This window comes from Marmota monax, unplaced genomic scaffold (genome assembly GCF_021218885.2).
Source record: "Marmota monax isolate L192 unplaced genomic scaffold, Marmota_monax_Labrador192_F-V1.1 WCK01_AAM20220418_F8-fsc00012, whole genome shotgun sequence".
NCBI lineage: Eukaryota > Metazoa > Chordata > Mammalia > Rodentia > Sciuridae > Marmota > Marmota monax.
The window spans coordinates 5649692-5671408 of record NW_026695227.1 but is presented as its reverse complement, the minus strand read 5'-3'; the positions used below and the strand labels follow the sequence as shown (position 1 = coordinate 5671408).

The following is a 21717-nucleotide window of genomic DNA, read 5'->3' as shown; positions in this document are numbered from 1 at the left end:
TTTTTTCTCTAATCTTTATTAATTTCTTCTTTATGCTAAACTGGATTTAGCTTGATCTATTTTTCTATTTCCTTGGGGTGAAAAGCAAGGGAATTTTTCTGGAGTCCTTATAATTTTTAAATATTAATTTTATACTCAGATTGACATTATATTAGGTATATTTATCAAGTACTACATGACTTTGAAACATTGTAGAATAGCTAAATCAAGCTAATTAACATATGCATTAACTCACATACTTTAAATGATTTTTGTAATAAGTATTACTTTTTAATGTCTACATTATCAACATAAATTCTTTTATTATGACTTTTGCTGCATTCCATTGGTTTTGGTGTGTTTTTTTTCCCTCAAGTTACTTTCTAAATTTCCTTTTAATTCTTCTTTGATCAGTTTGCCATTCAAGAGTATATTGTTCAGTTTTCATATATTTAAGAATTTCTTCTTTTTCTTTTACTATTGATTTCTGATTTTTCTTTTTTTCTCATTCTGTTATCCTCCTCCTCTTTTATTTTGGTGGGAGGATGTTCCTCTGACTGGACAATTTGTAATAACCTGACTTCAAGTTTGCTTATTCTTTCCTCTGCTTGATCTAGTCAACCTTTGAACTTCTCTAGTCAATTATTTATTTCATTTCTTTTCCACAGTTCTGAGTTCTTTGTTTGGTACTTTTTATTTTTATTTTTTATTCCTCTGTTGGAATTTTCGCATTGTTCATGGATTGTTTTGTTGAGTACCTTTTAAAATCATTTTGCATTCTGTGTCAAGTAAATCATATCTCTGTCTCATTAGTGTTGGTTCCAAGATATTTATTTTTTTCCATTTTTATCTTTGATTTAAGTGGTGTGTATATGTGTAAGAAGAAAGAGCTACCTCTTCCAGTCTTTAGACACAGCCTCATAAAGGGAAAGACTCACCAATCAATCTGAGGGCCTCAAACCATTTTTCCAGCTGACCTGCTTTCTGTTTGTGGTACCTTCCAGGCAACCAAAGTAAGCCAGGTCTCCTCACAAGTCCAAGTCAACTCCTAGGTAAGTCCCTAGACATGTGATACCTTTGGATGCTCTGTATCATTCTCTGCAGAGAGAGGTAGGTAATTGGTATTTTCATCTGTGTATCTTGCTCTGGTCTTGTAAACAGTTGCATGCTACCTGAACTATTTTTGTTCTCACTAGCACACCCAGGCATCTAGACTATGCCAGGTCCCTTAACTCACACTGGCAAGGAAAAGCTATTCCTTTGGGCAGCCCATGGAAAGTTAGAGGTGTTGGATGTGTAACAGATCCCATTACCCAGGGATCAGCGTGGAGTTGGACTTCTTCCTTATTATATGGCATAATGTTGGGGATAGAGATTAAGGTGAAATGGTGCTTTGAATTTACTGCCAGGTGCAAAGTAGCTGATTTTGTGCTTTCCCAGAGTTCAGGGTCTTACTCTAAAAAAGGGAATTTGTAACATCTTATATTTGAATTTGTGGGAAAAGGAGGGTCTGGGTATTAACAGCTTTTTTGTTTTGTTTTGTTTTTGTTTTTTTAATTGGCTCTTCTTAGTTATACATGAGATTTCTTCTTCAATGTTTTCACTTTAAAATTCAAAGCAATTGCTTTAGAGTAAGAATATAGTTGTAGCTTAGTATTTTATTCAGTAAAACAATAAAATGTTTATATTGACTGAAATTATAAATAAGCTATCATCATCTTATTTGGAAAATGTATGTATTCCTTTATTTTTTTCCAGTTTTAAATTAGTTGAGTTAGCTGAATATTATCATTATAAACTATTTCAAGAAAACCCCACTTATATTAGTCTAATATTTGGCAGATTGAATTTTGAAACTTGTCGTAGTGCTATATAAGTACAATTCAGATAAACTGAAGATTTTCATCACTTTTATTCCACTTCAACTTTAAGGAGTCTTGTTGTTTTTATGCTTACTGGTACAAATGTGATACATCTAAATTTTGAGAATTACAGTGGGATTAATGAGTAAATATCTTGTGTTCAGGGGAAATTCCTGGTTTCTAGTTATACATTTCCAAGTCTCAAGTGACTTATTTATTTTTAATAGTGATCTTTATGGATGTTTTCTACAGGACACTTGATTATATACATGTCTGAGCAAGATTCCTCCAAGAAAGAGATGTTTAGGTATTCCAGAGAATTCTCTAAATGCTGTTAATACATGAGTACTCTGAATATTTGCTGCTAAGTTTTCAGAGCTGAAGAGTGGATTCAATTCTGGGGAGTTACAATAACAGATAGAATGATTAATAAGTTATTAAAGATTACAAAATAGTATTATACATGATGGTGGTCCTATGGTTATTAAGTAGGCCATAAATTGCAAGGTGTAGGAATGATGGTCATAAAAAAGGTGAAAAGATATCCCAATAAAGAGACAGAATACTCCAAATGTGAGAAGTATGCACTGTCTTGCATACCTGAAATTTAAAGTGGATGTGGGAAATCATGAGACCTGAGGCCTGTTTCACAAGTAGGGGCAAAGTAAGGTCTTCTAGAACATTCTAAGAAAATGGACTTTTACCTTTAAAAGAGTGGGTATTTTAAACAAGGGGATGGCATAACAAAGATATTTTGAAAAGCTTAGTATTTGTGTGGAGCACAGTTTGAAAGGGGGAAATAAAAAAGACAGTGGGGAGCAATTAGAAAGCTTTTGCTAAATTCCAGATCAAGGGTATTGATTAAACATTTAAAATGAGACAATGGCATTAGGATAGGAAGAGATAATTATTTTTAAACAATAGTACTGATTATTGACTAAGCATGGGTCATAAACAATTTGAAGTCCAAAATGACTATATGTAATTTTCCCTGTTAGAAAAATATCAAAAATTAACTACACAACACTTTTAAAAATATTTCAAGTATTAGCAGCATCTGTTGCCTCTGCAGCCAGACTACTTGGTTTATTTAGAATCTTTATACTTATTTGTGTTTACATTCTGTATGTCAGTTTTATTATCTGTAAAATGTAGTCAGGATTTAATTCTTTGGATTATTGTTAATATGAAATAAAATGTTGATGATATATGTGGCATAGTACAGGCCCTGTCACACAGGAAAATCTAAAAGAAATCTTAAATATTTCATAAATACTAAAATATGGTACATTCTATTATTATTATCCTTTGATATAAAAATGAATGTATAAATGTACTGTAATCTTGGTTTTACCAATGTAAACATATATTTTCAGATTCAGGAGGTGATGTTTGAGATCCATATCTGAGAGTTAGACTTTTCAGCTAGGTAATTTGAAACTAAAGATTTTAAATGATCATAATAACTTTTAATTTCTCCTAATGTAAAACAAATGCAATGTTCAGATTAAAAGACCTTTCATGTAGAAATGTTTTGTATGTAAACTTCATAATGCAGAAATCTAAAATTTAATTATGAACAAGATTTTCAGTTGTTTTGCAAAGGAAGTATATAGTTTTAAAATTTTTCTCAGATGTCTAGATGTACTTCAGAGTTTGTAAATAATAACTTTACATGTTTGATAGTTAAACTGCATGGTTTTGAATTGTAAGTATTGAATTTTATAATAAAGGATAATTGAAGCCACAGAAGCAAAAATTTGATTTTTTAATTATCAAATTATGAGAATAAAATAGACTTTTCTTGCTCTGCTTGCACATTAAATAGCATTAAATTAGGTATATTAAAAGATTGAGTGTCTTTCTATATGGGTAGCAATCTATACTAAGGATGACATGGCAGAGATGAATTTGGTAAAGATGACATTTAATATTCAGATTTGAATACATGTCAGTATTCTTTGGATAATTATGGTCAGTTGAACAATGTTGAAAAGTATTGAGAAGATCAATGTAACCAGGGAATATTTAATTATTGATTTTTAAAAAACAGACTCACATATTCAATAAACACAAGTCCAGAAAACTGGGTAAGTTTTCTGTTCCCAGTATTTTCAATGACATTTTAAAGAAAAGAAAAATTCAAGAGACAGAAGTTGATGGAGTTATTACTTGCTTATGTGTTTCATTTTATTACTTCTTTTCTTCAAAAGCTATACAAATATGTGATACAGGACATAATCTCCATATAGAAAGAATATATCCATCATGTTTGACAATTCAGTACGGAAACAATTATTTGTATTTGCAAATTTGTATCATATTTTTAACCCTAATTATATAGGTACTCCTATTTAGTTATTAAGTTGTTACACCATGATAATCTATTTGTATATTTCCTCTAGATGAAGATTTGCATTCATCACAGAAATTGAGTAGGTGGTATTTAGTCTACTAAATGAAGACCTGACTGATAATCTTTCAAAGTCTTGTTACAAAACTGTTATGGAAGAGTTAAACCTCTTTTATAGAATGTTTAAACAATATTTTTCTCAATATTGGGAGTACTAATTATTGACTTATAAGTTTTGTTACAAGGGAAAATTTGGTCTGCATACTGCCTCTTTACTACCTACAAGTCATACAGTAGCATAAATTGTTCCATCCTTATTTTTTCCATTATGATAATTTGTCAAGTAAATGGAATCACATATTTTTTGGTAACATTACAATAGTTCTATGTAATCATAAGAAAAGAAATATTTGGTCATCATTTGGTTAACTTCAGTTAAAACATGTCTAACAACACATTTTTAATGCCAAATATTTCAATTATTTTTAAAGTTTCTAGGAACAAATAATGTATGTATTTACATAAGCAAAAATTTTTCCAACAATTATTACTTCTGTGTACATGGTCCCTTTTCAGTTTATCTACTGTCATAAATTCCTTAATTAAAATTATGCCTTTGTTTATAAGTCCATTGTGAGTGAAATCAGTATTTATTCCTCTCAATCCTTGTAATATGTCATTATATATATTTGATAGAGTGTTTAAATTCCAGAAAGAAAATACCATTCATCAAGAATTTTGTCACTGTACATCAATCTCTTATATCATAAGTGAAAATTACATTCAGGGAACTACAGGTGTATTTTTCCCAGGGAAAACCTGTACCTTGGCTCTTGTTGCCACTGTTGTTTGTCTTACAGCAACAACTCTGCTGTGTTTCATATTCCTGATTCTTCAATTGTATGTTTCAAAGTTATTCTTGAGACACTTTACTAACTAGGGACTCATTTCATATTTGATCAAAACTCATTTATTAAGCAATTACTCTGAATATAAGTGTCATTTTACGTATTTAATACATATAGAAGTATTCCAGGTGGATTGTGTCTCAGAGAAATCATGATTTCTTAGAAGAAAAAGATATTCACTTATTAAATAGACAGTATAAATTTTGATGCCAAGTTAATGTTAGGTAATACAGTGAATATATTTATGATTCCTAATAAGGAGGAAGCTAGTCTGAAGAGGATTTTTCTGAGGAGAATCTCCTGGAATAAAAGACATTTAACGTGATCTGGAAAACTAGATAGGAAGGATGTAATAGGCAAAATTCAGTGAGTGGCACCTGTGGTGGGGGAAATGTTGTAATTTATGTGCTCATTGATTTGGTCATGTGCTGTGATAGGACCTGTAGATACAACAATTAGATGCTGTGGAGTCCATGAAAATGTGTTGCTCATGTCTCCTGCTACAGAGAACATTATTTATTCAAGACCTCAGCTTCTGGATCTTCCAGCACATTTGCTCCTAGGTCACACTTTCCACAGGTGGTTCCTGCCAGTTAGTGAGAACAATGAGCTTAAAATACAGATCCACTGCTGGGAGACACTAGGCTCCTTTAAATGGCCTTGTTGGCATAAGGACTCCCCATTAGCCTTTTTAACACTTTCTTGGAACTGCTATGCAATCTGTAATTCTCTTACCCAAGTCTCCTTCTCTCTATTCCCTCATAGGGGTCAGATGTGCATGGCAATCTACAAGCTCTCTATTCATGCTCTGGATCTCTCTTTATCATTTTTAGGCATTCCTCCGAATAAATTTTGTATACTTCTAATTTCATCTTGTCCTGTGCTTCTTATAAAACCCGGATTATATAGCAAGTCCTATCTTTAAGAATCCCCAATTTTTTTAAATGAAAATAATTACAATATAATAAAATTGTTCAACTCATGAAGGTATGATTTACTCACTTAGTAATCATTACACTAAGCAAGGACCTTCTATGCGTTTGCATATTTTTGGATAGTGAGGATACAACAACCAAATGAAATAGAGACTTATATTAGGGTGGAGACAGAAAAAAGTAAACCGATCACTAATGTGCCAGATATGGTAATTGAGGGAGCAAGATTTGCTGATGTATAAAGGAAGATATTTTCAAGCAAAAAAAAATTGCAAGCCTTTTAGAACTCTGTTTGCAAATAATTGGCAAACAGCAAGGGAAACAGTGAGGGTGAGTGGAAGGGAAAGGGGAGGAAAGGAAGTTATGAAAGATAGAGAATGACACTGGGAAATTATGAGAATATTGTAAGCTGATAGGATTTGGGATTTTCTTGTAGGTAAAATAAAATTTTTTTTGGTGACTTAGAAAAAAGTTAACAGGGTCTGGCTTACATTTTAAAATAATCATTCTGATAACTGTGTCAGGTTAGTGTAGAAGTTAGAAAACCAGAAAAGAATGATAGCAATACTCCAGTGAAGAGTGAGAGTGGACAGGAATACAGGTACACAAGTAAGAAATGGTTATATTTTCAGTCTCTAATAAAAAAATAGACCCTGTAGTATTATTTTTGTGGAATTAGGTGTGGTGTGTGAGAAAAACGGTCAAGGATGATTTCATGTGTTTTGGTTTGGTTGATTAGCAAAAAGGAATCACTGTAGCTTTTTATATTTTTGTTCATCAAGGATATTGTCCTGTAGTATTCTTTTTTGTTGTGTCCTTTGGTTTTGGAACTGGGGTGCCTTTAGCTTCATTGAATAAGTCTATATGAATTCCCCCCTCATTCTCACCTTTTTTGAACCACTTTGAGAAGAGTTGTTATCAGTTGTTATTTAATGTTTGGTAGAATTCAGCAGTGAGGCCATCTAGTCCTGAATTTTATTAATTTTAATTTTTAAATTTATTTTGATGGGAGATTTTTACTGATTCAATTACATTATTTGTTATTGATCTGCTTAGATTTTGTTTTGGTTTTGTGTTGTTTTCATAGTTCAATCTTGGTAAAATATGTGTGTCTTGGAATGTCTCCATTTACTCTACATTATCAATGTGTTGGCATGTACATGTTCAGAACAGTCTCTTATGCTTTTTTATATTTATGTTGTATCATTTATAATGTTTTCTTTCATTTGTGACTTTATTTATTTGAATCTTCTCTCTTTTTTCTTAGTGTAACCACAAGTTTGTTGATTTTGTTTCTTTTCAAAGATACAACTCGTTTCATTACTCTTTTGTACTACTTTTCTATTTTCTATTTTGTATATTTCTGTTCAAATCTTTGTTTCCTTCCATTCACTAATTTTAGGTTAAATTTTATCTTGTTTTCTTAGCTTCTTGAGTTGCAACAATAGTTTGTTTATATTATTTTTGATGTATGGATTTTGTTATGGTGTGAATGTCCTCATGAAAACTCATGTTGAAATTTATTCCCCGTTGTGAGGTATTAAGAAGGTAGAAACTTAACCCTATTGGAGGTGGGAACTTTGGAAGGCAATTAAGGGTAAATGGAGCCATAAGTGTGGAGCCCTAGTACAAGGAGACTGTGGATTTAAAAGAAGAGGAGGAGAGACCCCAGCAAGGACATCTGTCTCACCATCTGATGCTCTTTGCAGCCTTGGGATTCTGCACTTAGTCATCTCCCAGAAAGAAGGACCTAAGCAGATGTAGCCACATGATCTTAAACTTCCCATTCTTTAGTACCATGAGCTGAATAAGCCTTTATTATTTATAAGTCACTCAGTGTTTGGTATTCGGTCACAGCAATAGAAACTGAACTAAGAAACATTTGCTCTGAAATTCCTCTTTGAAAATGTTATACTTATCTCCCCAAAATATTTAAATAGATCTAATTTAATAAATACCACTCAAAACCCATCTCCACCGCTCAGTACTCTGGTACCACCAACCTCCTCTGAAGAACATCACATTATAAATGATACAACAGAAATATAAATAAGCACGAGAGACTGTTATGAACACGTACATGCCAACAAATTGAAAATCTAGAATAAAAGGAGAAATTCCTAGACACATACATTTTACCAAGGTTGAACTATGAAAACAACACAAAAACAAATACAAAATCTAAACAGACCATTAACAATGTTGAGTACTATTAATTTATCTTCTTGTCAGTAAAATTTGTAATGTTTTCTTCAAATTAGCTATTCTACTTAAATTCTATTCTTCATAGAATGTACCACATACATAAAAAAATTACATTTACAAAAATCTCTCCTTCATGGGGTAGTGAAACACAGAAGCAATAATATGATGTTTATGAAAATAATTTAGTGGTAGGATAAAAGAATAATTTATGGCCCATCCATAAATGTTTTTTATCCCCATAAAAATTATTTTCCAATTAGACATTGATTATATAAAAAAGTAAGCAAGATAGAAGTAGGAGAGAGGGAGACAGAAAAACAACCTCTGCTAACTTTTACTATAGTTACCCAAAGTGCCAGTGGCCAACAACATAATAAAATCTTACTACAAATGTAATGTCAGTAAAATAAAGTGTTCTTAACAGAACATTGTGGACAAGTAACACGTGGGATCCGTCCAGAAGAGTACTTATGCCAGACACTTCATTTAAAAGGGTCAGGAGGCACTGATTTAATGCATTTATTTCAGACTCCAACAATAACTATCTTAAGGTAGTATAATGATGATTTTTGTCAACATCTTATACATATTGTACAAAGATTGCATATCACTTCTATAATTTTAGAGCAAAAATATTGTTTGGCATTTTTATCCTTAATTATTTCTCTATCACAGTTATCAGTTTTTAATATACTTCTGTTTTATTCAAGGGCTTAAATAATTTTTAAGTACTATATAAAATGAGTTTTTATGTAATTTTTTCCATCACACTATATTTGAATTAGGATGAGACCTAATACTGTCATATCTTTAAACATAATCCTCTGCTCTTATGAAAATTTGAGGGTTTTTTTAATAATCATAAAACCTCATCATGCTTCAGTCTGCAGTATACATTCTATTATTTTATGGTAATATATGAGTTTTTGTCAAATAGAATATATTTTTTTATAATTTATTCTTTACAGTAAACAGGATTTTTATTGATTGTTCAATTTTACCATACGATTGATAAGAACATTTCTAACTCATTGGATATAGCATTTTAACACATAAAATCTGCAGTTTAATATAAGTATTAGGAATAGGTTCCATTATATATGTGCAGAGTTGTAAATGTCTGTAGCATTTGTTAAATTTTATAGCTGATCTTGTCCAAAGTGGTCCCTCTGGTTAAAGACTTTGTATCTAGATATTACCACTACTCATATCTAATTTCACACAGACATGCATATTAGTTTTGTGTGAAGATAGAACACATCTCATTTTCCCTCCTTTAAAAATGATATAAATAATTTTACATCTGTTTTAACTACTTTTTTGTTAGATGGAGGTGTTCATATAAATGTGAATTATAAATTTGATAATGCCTTAGGTAACTAAGAATTCATCACAAATAAAATGGAAGCCTGCAGATTATAGCCACAAATTAACTGTTCATATATATCTCAGTTGAGTAAAGTATTACACTAATATCACGTGGTTTTACAATACTACTAACATTTCTCCAGAAAGCTGGGAACCAAAAGAACAAGGCTTGTTTTATACCTGCATTCCACAAGGGGTCCGTGAATAATAGGTGACCACATTCACTTTATAAAATTTTCCCAAAGCACTTGACTAATTTTTTTATATTGATCATCCCATACAGGATTTTCATAGAAAAAGGAAGCTAAAGTTAATCTTGAATATATTAAGCTATTAATTTTTCTGTTCTTTAATAATCAAAAAATTGCAACTTGCTAACATGGCTCTCTATAAGGAATATCACATAGAACATAAAAAAATTATAAAGTGAAACTGGTAATTTATCAGCAATGCTAAAAATAATGGAAAGCTTCAAAATTTCATATCATTTTAGAACACTTTGCTTTCAATTAAACAGTGAAAAGGTAAGGATTATGAAATCTAACATTTACTGTCTGCATTGAATCTGCTCAATGTTTTCCAGTGGTCTTTTAAAAAGTTTTTGTAAGACTTCCACTTCTAAATATGATAGAGTAGCTAATGGCAAAATAACATGGCCACCAAGATCATATAGAATAGATGCTGAATAAATCCACACATGAAAATATCTGAAGAACTATTGAGTCAACAAGAATTTTAGTGCCCCACGTCATAGAATGGAGAAGAGAAGCCACATTTAATATATACTGACCAGTTTGAGCCACTCAACCTGAGAGTGTTTGCCATTAACATCTTTCAAACATAAGCATAAGAGCCCAGGCCTTGCATGGACAGAAGTCCAAGACTTGAAATTAGGAAGTCCAGGCTGATAGAACACAATGAAGATGGAGACATCTCACGGGGAGGTTGGAGAACAAAACATAAATTCTGGCTGTCCCCTTAAAACATTTACTAAATTCAGATGAGTTTTGGTAGCATTCAAAATGCAATTATTGGCAGTCTCTCCATGATAAAGACAAAAGAATCAAACTGAAGAAAATTCCCAGGAAAGATGCCATGGTGGACAAAACAGGCCCCCAGAAGGAAAAATGGAAGAATCAGTACTGGGTACCAAGGCAAAACCTTGCTCCTTCTGAATTCTATAACTGGAATAAATTGATAAGACCATCCCTTGGTACCTGCTTCTTTTCTGCCATGTGATGCAATCTGTCCTGTTATTATTTAACCATAAAGTCCCTATTAGAGGCCCACAAGATGGAACAATCCAATCTTGGATTTTTAGTTTCCAAAACTTAATAAACCTCTTAACTTTATAAAAGTACCCAGCATCAGGTATTTTTTTTTGAATTGCAAAATAAAAAAAATTAAAAAAAATTATATTTCAGTTTTTAAATTCTATTTTTATTATATGTCAAGTCTTTGATGAATACTTTCATCTTATCTATGTTGTTTATCATCTCTGTTTTTTTAACTATGGTCTTTTAAGGGATTTTGCCTACTTATTTTAAAATCTGGTTCAGCTATGTTTTCTTTTTCTTGTTGTTTGATTGTTTGCATTGATTTTATGGTCCAGCATCATGAATTGATAATACATTTTTTGTAATTAAAAAATTTTACATAAAATGATGAACATTCCTCCAATGAAAGTTTACCTCCCATTTGTCGTTGCCTCTTAAAAGTCCCACCATGTTTCAACACTATTAAATTGGGAAACAAGTTTTTGGTACATAAATTTTGGGGAGATTAACCACATTCAAACCATAGAAATAATTTGTAATCAATAAATGGACTTGAACATAAGCCAGTCAGAGAAGCCAGGATCAGTGAACTAAATACAAGGCAGTAGAAATCATTTGTAAAGAGATGCAAAATAAAAAGGAGAATACAGAAAAGAATGTAATAGCCATGTGGTGCAGAATTCAAATATATAACATCATGACTAACTGGAGCTCAAGAAGGAGAAAATAAGGTGATACCCCCCCCAAATACATACATATATATATATATATATATATATATATATATATATATATATATATATATATATATATTTTTTTTTTTTTTTTTTTTTTCCCAAAATTTAGGAAACACAGTAAATCACAGATTAGGTTCTAGGAATCCTAATTATTATATAAACAATGTCTCAGCATAATTTTGTCAAACTTCTGAAAACAAAGTTAAAGAGAAAAATATTCTAATTGGTCCATGGAAAATAATATACTGTACATTTTAATCAGCCATAAAGAGATAGACAGCCAATGTTCAAGAAAACATGATGAAATCTAGAGGACAGTGGAACAGTAAATCTAGTATATAATTTAATTGTGGTAACAAAAGGTATATGCCAAATTAAAATTCTGAACTCAATAGGAAAGAAATATTTTAAAGATAAAGGCAAAAATAAAAAAAGTTTTTACATCACAAACACAGACTTTATCCCTGGAAAACATGATAAAACAAACTGTTGATTTAAAGTATTACAAAATATGGTAAAAATAATGAAGGAAAATTCCATTGATAGGTTATGGACAGATAACTATAACTTATCAAATTTCTCAGCCTAAAAAAAATCACATTTTGGAGACATTCATCAAGAATTAAGAATATTACATAATATAAGCATCTGTATGTGTGTGTATGTGTATAAAGGATTTTGTCTGTACCTCTGTGATTTTTTTCTATGTCTGAAAGATAATATTTATACATTAAATAAGCTTTATAATCACAATTTTACTTTTGGTATTTCTGAAGTTTAGAATGTCTCCTTCCTCTAATTATGGAATTCACATTGGCAAGCTCAAATATTGTTTTCTATTACATTTTATACAAGTCAAGAATAATCTTCCTTTTCTTTGTTAAACTGAATCAATTATGGCTACAAACTCTATCTTGATAACTACCAAAACTCTTTTGAACTATAGACTCATTTCCAATTAGCTTTTGCAGACTTAACAGTCAATGTTTGGAACACTGGACTTTCTACCTAAATGAACAATAGATATCTTAAGCCTACACATTCCCAACAAAATATTATTTCTCACCAAACTTGCTACTATGATCTAAATGTCTCCCAAAATTTATGTAGTAGAAGTTTAATTTCCAGCGCGACAGTGATGGGAAGTAGGGTTTTTGGGGAGACGTTTAAATCATGAGGGCTCTATTCTCATAATTAGATTAATGGTATTGTAAAAGGGATTGACAGAGCCTTTTTTTCCCTTTGTTCTTCTGCCCTCCATCATATAAGGTCACAATAAGAAGGCCTTCACCAGACACAAGATGACAGAACTTTGATCTTAGACATCCCAGCCTCCAGAATGGTGAGAAATAAACTTCTGCTCTTCAAAAATTATTCATTCTCAGGCAATCTGTTATCAAGCACAAATGAACTAAGATACTTGTTTATAATTATCTGGGATCAGACTGAATTGATCCAATCACAAGAGTAAGAAACTTCAGTAATAGTGGGTCTATCACTTTTCTCATTCAGGTCCAGGATCTTGTCAACATTAGTATTAACACATCTCTTAAAATACTTCACATTTTTTCCCATTGCAACTGCTTAGGTTACTTGCCTCATTTAGACTTTGTTTATAATATTGGTAAGTTTTTATGGAATTTTCTTTTGGTATCACTAATTCGATTTTAGGTTCCTAAAGGACAACAGCCATATCCTTTTCATATACCTCCTGCAGTTCACAATGAATATTTAATTTATCTTAGAAGTCAAAATGAGTAAATAAGTATTAAATGTAGAATAGTGTCTATGTTTATGGATCAATTCTAAATTACAAAACTTTAATTTTGAAGTAAAGTTATTAAAATGCTCATACCTATGCCCAATAGATATTATTGTTCTGTCTTAAACTGTTGCTGCATCCTAAAACATCTTTTACCTCTAGAATTTAAAATTTATAAATATTACATGCAAATTTGCAATGGGAAATTGAGTTAATTTTACAAGCTATATTTTCCTCAAAAATGGCTCAAATGACATTATATCTTTAAATCTATTTTATAGACATAAATTCTTAGACTTTGTGGCTTATGCCATTTCTTTTTAACAAAATTTTATGAACAAATAACCTAACCAAGACACAAGGGCTACATTAAGTTGCTGACTCAGTTTTAAAAGAAATATTCCTGTTATTATTACTATGTTTAAATAAATAAGACCACTGACTTCAATACAGTTAAATATAAGTGAGATTCAAGATCAAATGAAAATATATATCTTTCCTGTTTTCCATTTTATAAATGAACCTGAATTCCCAAAAGAGAGGTAAGCATTCTAACTCCTTGCTTGCTCTTGTACCTCTAATTTTAAGAGAATATTGTCAGCGTAAGTGCATAACATGTATTAGGTAATTCAATTAGCTTTAATTGAAGAAAGTGACAGCACATAGTCCCCTCTATTGATGTGTATACACTGTAGGAAATCACAGAGGAGGCTTAATCTTCTGAAGTTTGTTTTTAAAACCTACTGTTTTTACAGCTTGGATAAGAGACTTGTCATTTTATTAATGATTAGTGACCACTTGTCACCACACATGAGAAAAAAACAAGTGTCATGTTAGTGGTAAACAGTCATGAGACAAAGCAAATGTAAATACTTTTGGTTTTAAGAGATAATTAAAGCTCTTGAGATGGCAATTTCAAAAAGCAAGCATGACAAGGTGAATGTTATGTTGACAGAAAATATTCATATTGATAAAAATATATATAAAATCTGCCTGTCACTTTTTGAAGGTCACATGTACTTATGAACTGTCTGCAAATGTATGCTAAAATCATCTCCTCATCTTATTGCAAGAAACATATGGTTAATTCTCTTAATATAATATAAGCAATTTTCAACGTGAGTGCATTTTCTGTTGAATATTTTAGATTAAAAAAAAACTTGTGGGTTTTTCTCTTTGGCTTCAACAAGACATCAAAAAAGTGTTAATACCTGGAATATGTAAAAGAGAGAGTTAGCTAAAATAATTTAAACACTTCTTCAAGCTTTTGCTGTCAAATTTACTCTTATTAAGTAATGAATTTCGAAATTTTAATAAGTGTTTGGAATGCTATACTTTAGGGAAACAAAAGAAAAGTAAGAACTGTTGTAATATCTAGCTGAATGAACTCTTATGGCAGGTTATAGTACCATTTAGGATGATTTAAAAGGCATGACCTTAGCTAACACTAAATAAAAACAACCTTTATTTGGATATCTGCTTTCATTTTGTTCTTCTTTCTAAGAATTTCCTTAGTGACAGATATTTCCTCTGTATCAACTTTCAGCACACATATGACTTCCTACCTATTGCTGCTCATATACTAATTTGAAATCAAGTTATCAACTTACATAGAATAATGCAAAATACTGGTATGATAAAATTGAGATTAACATTACTAGATAAAATGGTGACGATTTGGGTAATTTGCATGGTCATTGTTATAAACAGGAGATAAGCAACAGATATAATCAGAAAGGTCAATAGACTGGCATGTTAGGAAAAAAAATCAACTTTCTTACTACACTTTCTTATTACACTCAATGATTTATTGTTTCTGTGCTTGGTGCAAAAGACACATTCCACTGTATTAACTTGGTTTCCTAACTTTTCCCGTGCTGACAAGCAATGCCAGATTTATTTTCTTCTGGGATGAAAGCAGATGTTGCAATTTTAAAAACCACAATTACATCTGGAGTATGTGTGTGTGTATCTGTCTGTCTGTCCCACTATCTCTGTTTGTGTGTCTAAGAGACAGAGAGATAAGGAATAGTTAGAAGACCAAATATATATAAAAATTAGAGAAACTGTTGATTTCTACGTTTATTGATCTGCCCCCTCCCCACCTAACATACACACACTGTCTCATATGTACACAGAGAAAGGAACAAATATTGAAGGCCAGAGGTCCTATTCCATTGCAATTGAAAATGACCTGCAGTACTTCTTAAACATACATATCCTCAGGGCTCACTCTACCCCCAAAATTAATCAATATGTGTAAGATCATACCCAGTTATCTTTGATTATCTAGGGTTCTTTTATTTTAACTTCCTTTTTTTCCTCCTTTTTAGAAATGATGGTGTACATGGTCTGAGTATAAACTACCATGTGATTACTTTCTGGAAAGCAAAGAAGCCTTCACTTTATAAAAGGTTGACTATAAAGTTCCTTAAAAGGTCATATCATCAGGTGAATTTTAATTGATTCAATTGGGGAAAAAATCTTGATTTACAGAGAATTAAAAAAAAACACTATGGGGTAAAGAAAGACACAAATTACACTTTTTGTATATAGTTCAGATAGTTTCATATTTTGACTCTATTCTTTTTTTTTTTTTTTTTGTACGACAAATTGAACACAGAGGCACTTTGTCACTGAGATAAATCCCCAGCAATTATTTTTTTATTTTTTTTCATTTTGAGGGTCTTGCTAAGGTGCTTAAGTCCTCACCAAGTTGTTGAGGCTGGTATCAAACTTGCAGTCCTCCTGTCTCAGCCTCCTAAGTTGCTGAGATAACTAGTGTGTGCCATCATGCCTAGCTTGACTCTATTCTACTGAAATATAAATTTTAATTTGTCAGACCAATGTTGCTTCTGTGCTCAGAACTATACAATGGCTATACACTGAGCTAGGGTAAAAACTAGTCAAGTATATTGGCCCAATTATCTCTGACTTTGCTACCAAAGCCCAGCATCTACGCTCATTATACTCTACCACATTCACCCCTGGTCATAGAACTCACATTCCTGCTTTAGGGTCAGTGTCCTAATTTTTTCATTGCCTATTTTACCGCAAACATCTAATTAACTGGAACCTCTCTCTTTTAAATTCCTCAGTCTTCGTGATAACTTTTATAATGTCTTCAATAAGCAGTAGACAGATATCTTTTTAAATCACAAAGTCAGAAAACTTTGAAGGTTGATCATGAATTATCTTCAATATGAGAAGAGCATGAAAAAGAATACTTCCAGGAGCAATAAAATTTCCTCTTTGGAGAACTCTAAAATTTACCAATGTTGGATTAAGGAAATGATAAGTGTTGAGAGCCACAGCAAAGGGGCCCCAGCAAAATTCCAGCTGATTGGCTCACGGTGGCCCCAGCAAACTTCCAGCTGCCAGCTGATTGGCTCCTCTGCGGTGATGCTCATTGGGCTATTTCCCCGCCCTTTCAGACCATGGAGCTGCTCATTGGGGGACTCTTTTGGCTCTGCCCAGGGACCCAGCCAACTGGCCTCAAGAGCAGGAGGAGTGGGGCGGGGTTGAGAGGCTTGTGGGAAGCCTGTGGTGGCAGTTGGGCTCTGAAGGAATTCCTGAAGAGCTTGTGTGGTGCAGCGTGTGTTCTAAAAATAAAGTTCGTTTCTGCTTGATAAGTGGCTCATGAATTGTGCCCAGCCAGACTGGCAGACAAGAACGTGATTTTACCATGAACTGTCTTTCTATACTCATCAAAAACTGACTAAAATATAAATACAATGCAACTCAAAATTTGTTTATGAAATTAAGTGGAGGAATGCAATCATGAAGTAAAAAATAATATATAATTGTTACTTTATTGCCATATGTTTCACATTGGTTAAAGAGAAAAGCAGAAACAGCAGCATATGATGCCTCACTCCTATAGACACTCCATTTATCTTTATCCCTTCTTAGCACAAATCCCTGCCATCTACAGAAAGGGGAGGTAAGTATGGCTACAAGGAAATAACTCAGCAACTGACTATATTTGTGGTTTAAGTGAATACAATATGTAGAGTAACAATAAGGAGAATAATATACACATAGTCTGGCTATCATCCCACATGCAGAAGCATCAGAAGAGAGGAAGGTAAGATTTCATGTAAGCGGAGAGAGAATGATATAAAAATTTGGGAAACAGACTTAGACCTCTTGACATACTATCTCTTTAAAAACTGGCAACCACATCATTGCTTTCACGTACAGTTATTAGCAAAATGTAGTCTGCATTTTTCTAGGAATGAAAAACTTAGGGAATGGTATAATTCTACTTTTACCTCAAATGCCATTAATAAACCCCAAGAAATGCTTCACACAACACATACAAATAATGCAAATCAGTAAAAATATATATTGTAGAAAATGAAGCTCAGGAACATAGTATGAAAAGAGAAGATGATTTATCTGTAAAGTTTTCAGATATTCTCTAATCAAATGTTATATTAGCCTAAACAAGAATAATTACAGAAACACTGCAAAGAAAAAATACCATTAAAATTTAAAATTTGCATTACACTACATACAATACAAAAGAAATATACAAAATTCAGTGAATTCTTGTGTGTGAAGTCTATTTTAGCAAGAAATTAGCTCCTTTTTAAAATTTTCTAAGCCTACATAGGTGTTGCGAAGGCCAAAATTTAGCAAATTTTTGTGGGAAGGAAAGAAATTTTGAAAGCACAAGAAGCAAGGCCAATAGAGGATAAATATTATAAGCAGAGCAATGTGGAAATTATTGTATTGCTCTTCACAGAAGTAAAAACCATTTACCACCCACTGTGTAATTTTTGATGTAGAATCATACTTTTCCTTGTTCTTTTAGATTCAAAAATAATTATCCCCTGTGTTTGTTATAGTAATAAAGATAATAATAATTTGCTCTTATAGAGTATTTTTCCTCCTAAGAGTTTAAGCACTTCAGAGCAAACTATTCCACTTGTCTTCATAAGAGCCCTGAAAAATAGGTATATAGAGATAAATGGCCATAAAAGATGAATAAAGGAAAATGTTTTAACCTGGAGAGTTGAATTCTTATTCATCTTGGTTGTCTGAGCTAGAGAAATGGAGTTTGCATCATGAATATAGACTTGAAATTCTTCCAAGATTCCAAATATTTTTTTTCCTTGATATCTGAGGTAAATGGTAACCATTTTTATTGCCTGAAATTTCATCCTGACTTAAATTGAGATATATTACAGAATTTTCTGTCTAATGGTGTTTTACTGAATGAATAAAAATACCTTTTTTTTCCCAAAGGATTTGGCACAGCTAGTTGTGATACCCATTCTTAAAAAACACAGGTTCACTTAAGACATGCATTTTCCAATACAGTAAGTTTTATGTGTTAATTATAGTCAGGAATTAACAGGTGTTTTTAGGCTAATGATTTTTAGGAATACTATATTTGAAAAATTGCTAAAGAATCCATTATTATGTTAAAATATTTCATAGGCAATATCACGCCACCCTTAGAAAAAGTAGATGGAAAAAAAGGGGTCAGTCCTTGATTTTCTAAGAGAAAAATTTGAGGATTTATCCTCTTGACCCTCAAAAGTGTGAGTTTAAACACTCCTCTTTGATGCATAAATAATCTAACTAAATTTGGGGGGTTTCAAACAGTTTGGTTATAAGTTAAAAACATTGGGGAATATGTTCAAATATGAGAAAAATCCAAGATATATTTGAATCTCCTAAATCCTCTTGTTTTATCTTGTGAGATAGAATAAATCCTATTGTGTTCTTCCTATAAATAAAAAATAATTCAGTCATCTAGCTAATTTATACTTGAGAATGTTGAAAATGGTCATTAAGAATGTGTCCTTTATTACCAATAAATTCAGATTTTATCTACTTATTTCACTACTTGAGCTGGTGTATTATTTAGGCTGTAACATTTTATATCATCATCATCATAATCCATTATTTTATGAAAATCAGGATTAAGTATTTATTCTATATATATGTTTAGATATTCTGGCTTCATAAAACAAATGTAAAAGTTAAGTTTATATCCACATTGGCAAAATGCAATGTACATTTTGTAAAATGCAATACACTGTTTTGCATATTTGACACTGTTATAGCTCCCTTACAAAATGGCATTCATTATAACCACACTGCCAACACTATCAATTCTATTTGATGGTTAAAACTAACCCAGGGCATCTCATGATGATATGAAAATGGGTATGACCATATTCAAAACTGCCTAAAGGAAACAAAAGCAATTGGAAAGTATACCAACTAAAAGGGTTGTGTTCATGTGTTTGTGTGCGTATGTGTGTGTACAGTTGACTGACCCTTTATTGACTACCTTTACATTTTAATATCTTATTTGCCCTTTGTTTCATTCCTTATGTTCTATTATATTGTTTTGTATTTTGTACTGTATTTTAGTTACAGGCATTATATTTCTAATTACACTTGGTAACATCTGGAAAACAAGTAGATGCATAGGATGACTGATAGATAAATAAATAGATCAAAAGATGGATGAATTGATAGATATTCATAACAGAGTAGGGAATGGTGAGCAGGAGATAGAATAGATTTTTTGGAAGAGGAAAACAGCATAAAATTGAATCTCAGGAAAACATTGAAAAATGTAGTATTATCCTTATTTTATAAATTAGGAAACTGAAACTTACAAGGATCAAGCACCAACATCGCAGAACTAAGATACAGCAGAGTAAGGACTGCATGCAGATCTGGGAAGCAAATGAAGAATGATGAACAGATTCATGCTTGGATTGTGGCTCACACTGAATATGAAGAGAAATGACTAAGCATGCTAGCATTAGAGATCAACTGCATATTATCCACATACTTGTAAGACACATAAAAAAATAAAGCAACAGAAAAGGGGGAATTCTAAATAAATTTAACAAACGATATGTACCTTTCAAAACTTTTCAACAGCATATTTTTGTGATCCAGTTTTTTAGAGTTGTATTTTCTGTTTCATTTGGGTGTAAAATTGCTTATTTGCCATCCAATCAAATTAACTGGAAAGAAATCATGCTTCTTCAGCAGTTCTTGCTTTCAGCACTTGGAAATTCCATTTTAGACTTTTATAATCCCTTTCTTCACCACTGAGTCTAATTAACTGATATGTCCTTATTGTTAATTTAAACAAACTATGATCACATGGATCATGTGGTGCCTTGAGGCTGTGAGCCCCTCGATTGTCATATGAGCTCTTTCCTTTTCATTCTATGCAGTGGATACTAAGACTTTAAGTGGGGAGCTTCAGGTTAGTATAGGAGGCAAAATCCTAGAATTCTGAACAAGACCAGTCATTTAATAAGGTATGATAATTATTCCTTTTCTTCCCCATATAGTAAGAAATTTATCCAACTAAGAGCATCACCATATATAGATTTTACAAATACTGAAAACTGATGAAAATTGGCTTCAAGTTAGAAAAAGTACAAAGAAAATGATTTGACTGTTGGTACCATAGCTTTCACATACTTAAACATTTGTTTCTAAGTTGAACTATCCTAAAATTACAAATATAATGCTTCTATTTCCAAACCTTAAAAATTCTGTCAGTTGTTTAGTTTTAGATACTAAAATTATTAATTAGATTCAATTTTAAATAATGAGATAACTTGGATTTTGTATTCTATGGACATAAATAATCTCAATTATAATAGGAAAATACTAGATTTAGTTATCTAGTATGTATTCACTCTTTCCGAGTGAAAAACACATACCCAAATTACCATTATTCACAAAATTATTTATCCACACAGATCAAATTCAGCCACTGTCTGGAGTGGTGAATCCTATGATCTAACCATTATGATAAATAGGTATTAATTAATTATAAATGATTTCTGCACTATTAAACAAACAGCATGACAATAGAAAAACTTCTCTCTTAAACAAACAAACAAAAAGACTTCAGTTTCACACCAAAAAGAAAATTGCAGTCTTGACTTAAAAAAACTGATGCCAAAGATTCAATTCTATGATGGTTTGCTTTTAAATTATGTGAAAGAAACAGAAATATATAATTTCTGTTATATATATTATATATAACCACTGAATTCATTCCAACTAAGTCAAAGTTCTCATTTAACTCTAGGCTTCATGAAGTTTGGTCTGTGTTTATCACAAAGATTTCTGGTAAGTGAGATGCCCAGTAATTGGTAAATGTGGTCTTCTTTGTAGAAAGCCTTACTATCCTTGACCAACTATATAAAGAGTTTATGTGCTCATCACATTGTGCCACCGATGAAAATCAACATTTCAAAGAGCCAGAGTCATTGTCCTCTAAAGTTGCACTGTTCAGACCATCATTCAAGCAAGAGAAATGAAGCAGATTAA

The 21717-nt window shown here is 31.7% G+C and overlaps 1 long non-coding RNA gene across 1 annotated transcript; it reads left to right on the top strand.

The window, feature by feature from the left end:
• Positions 1-662: 662 nt before the first annotated feature.
• On the top strand, positions 663-20293 carry LOC124087427 (uncharacterized). Its single transcript, XR_006850047.2, has 3 exons — positions 663-1031; positions 12894-12966; positions 20016-20293. It is a non-coding gene; the product is annotated as an uncharacterized LOC124087427 (long non-coding RNA).
• Positions 20294-21717: the final 1424 nt, after the last annotated feature.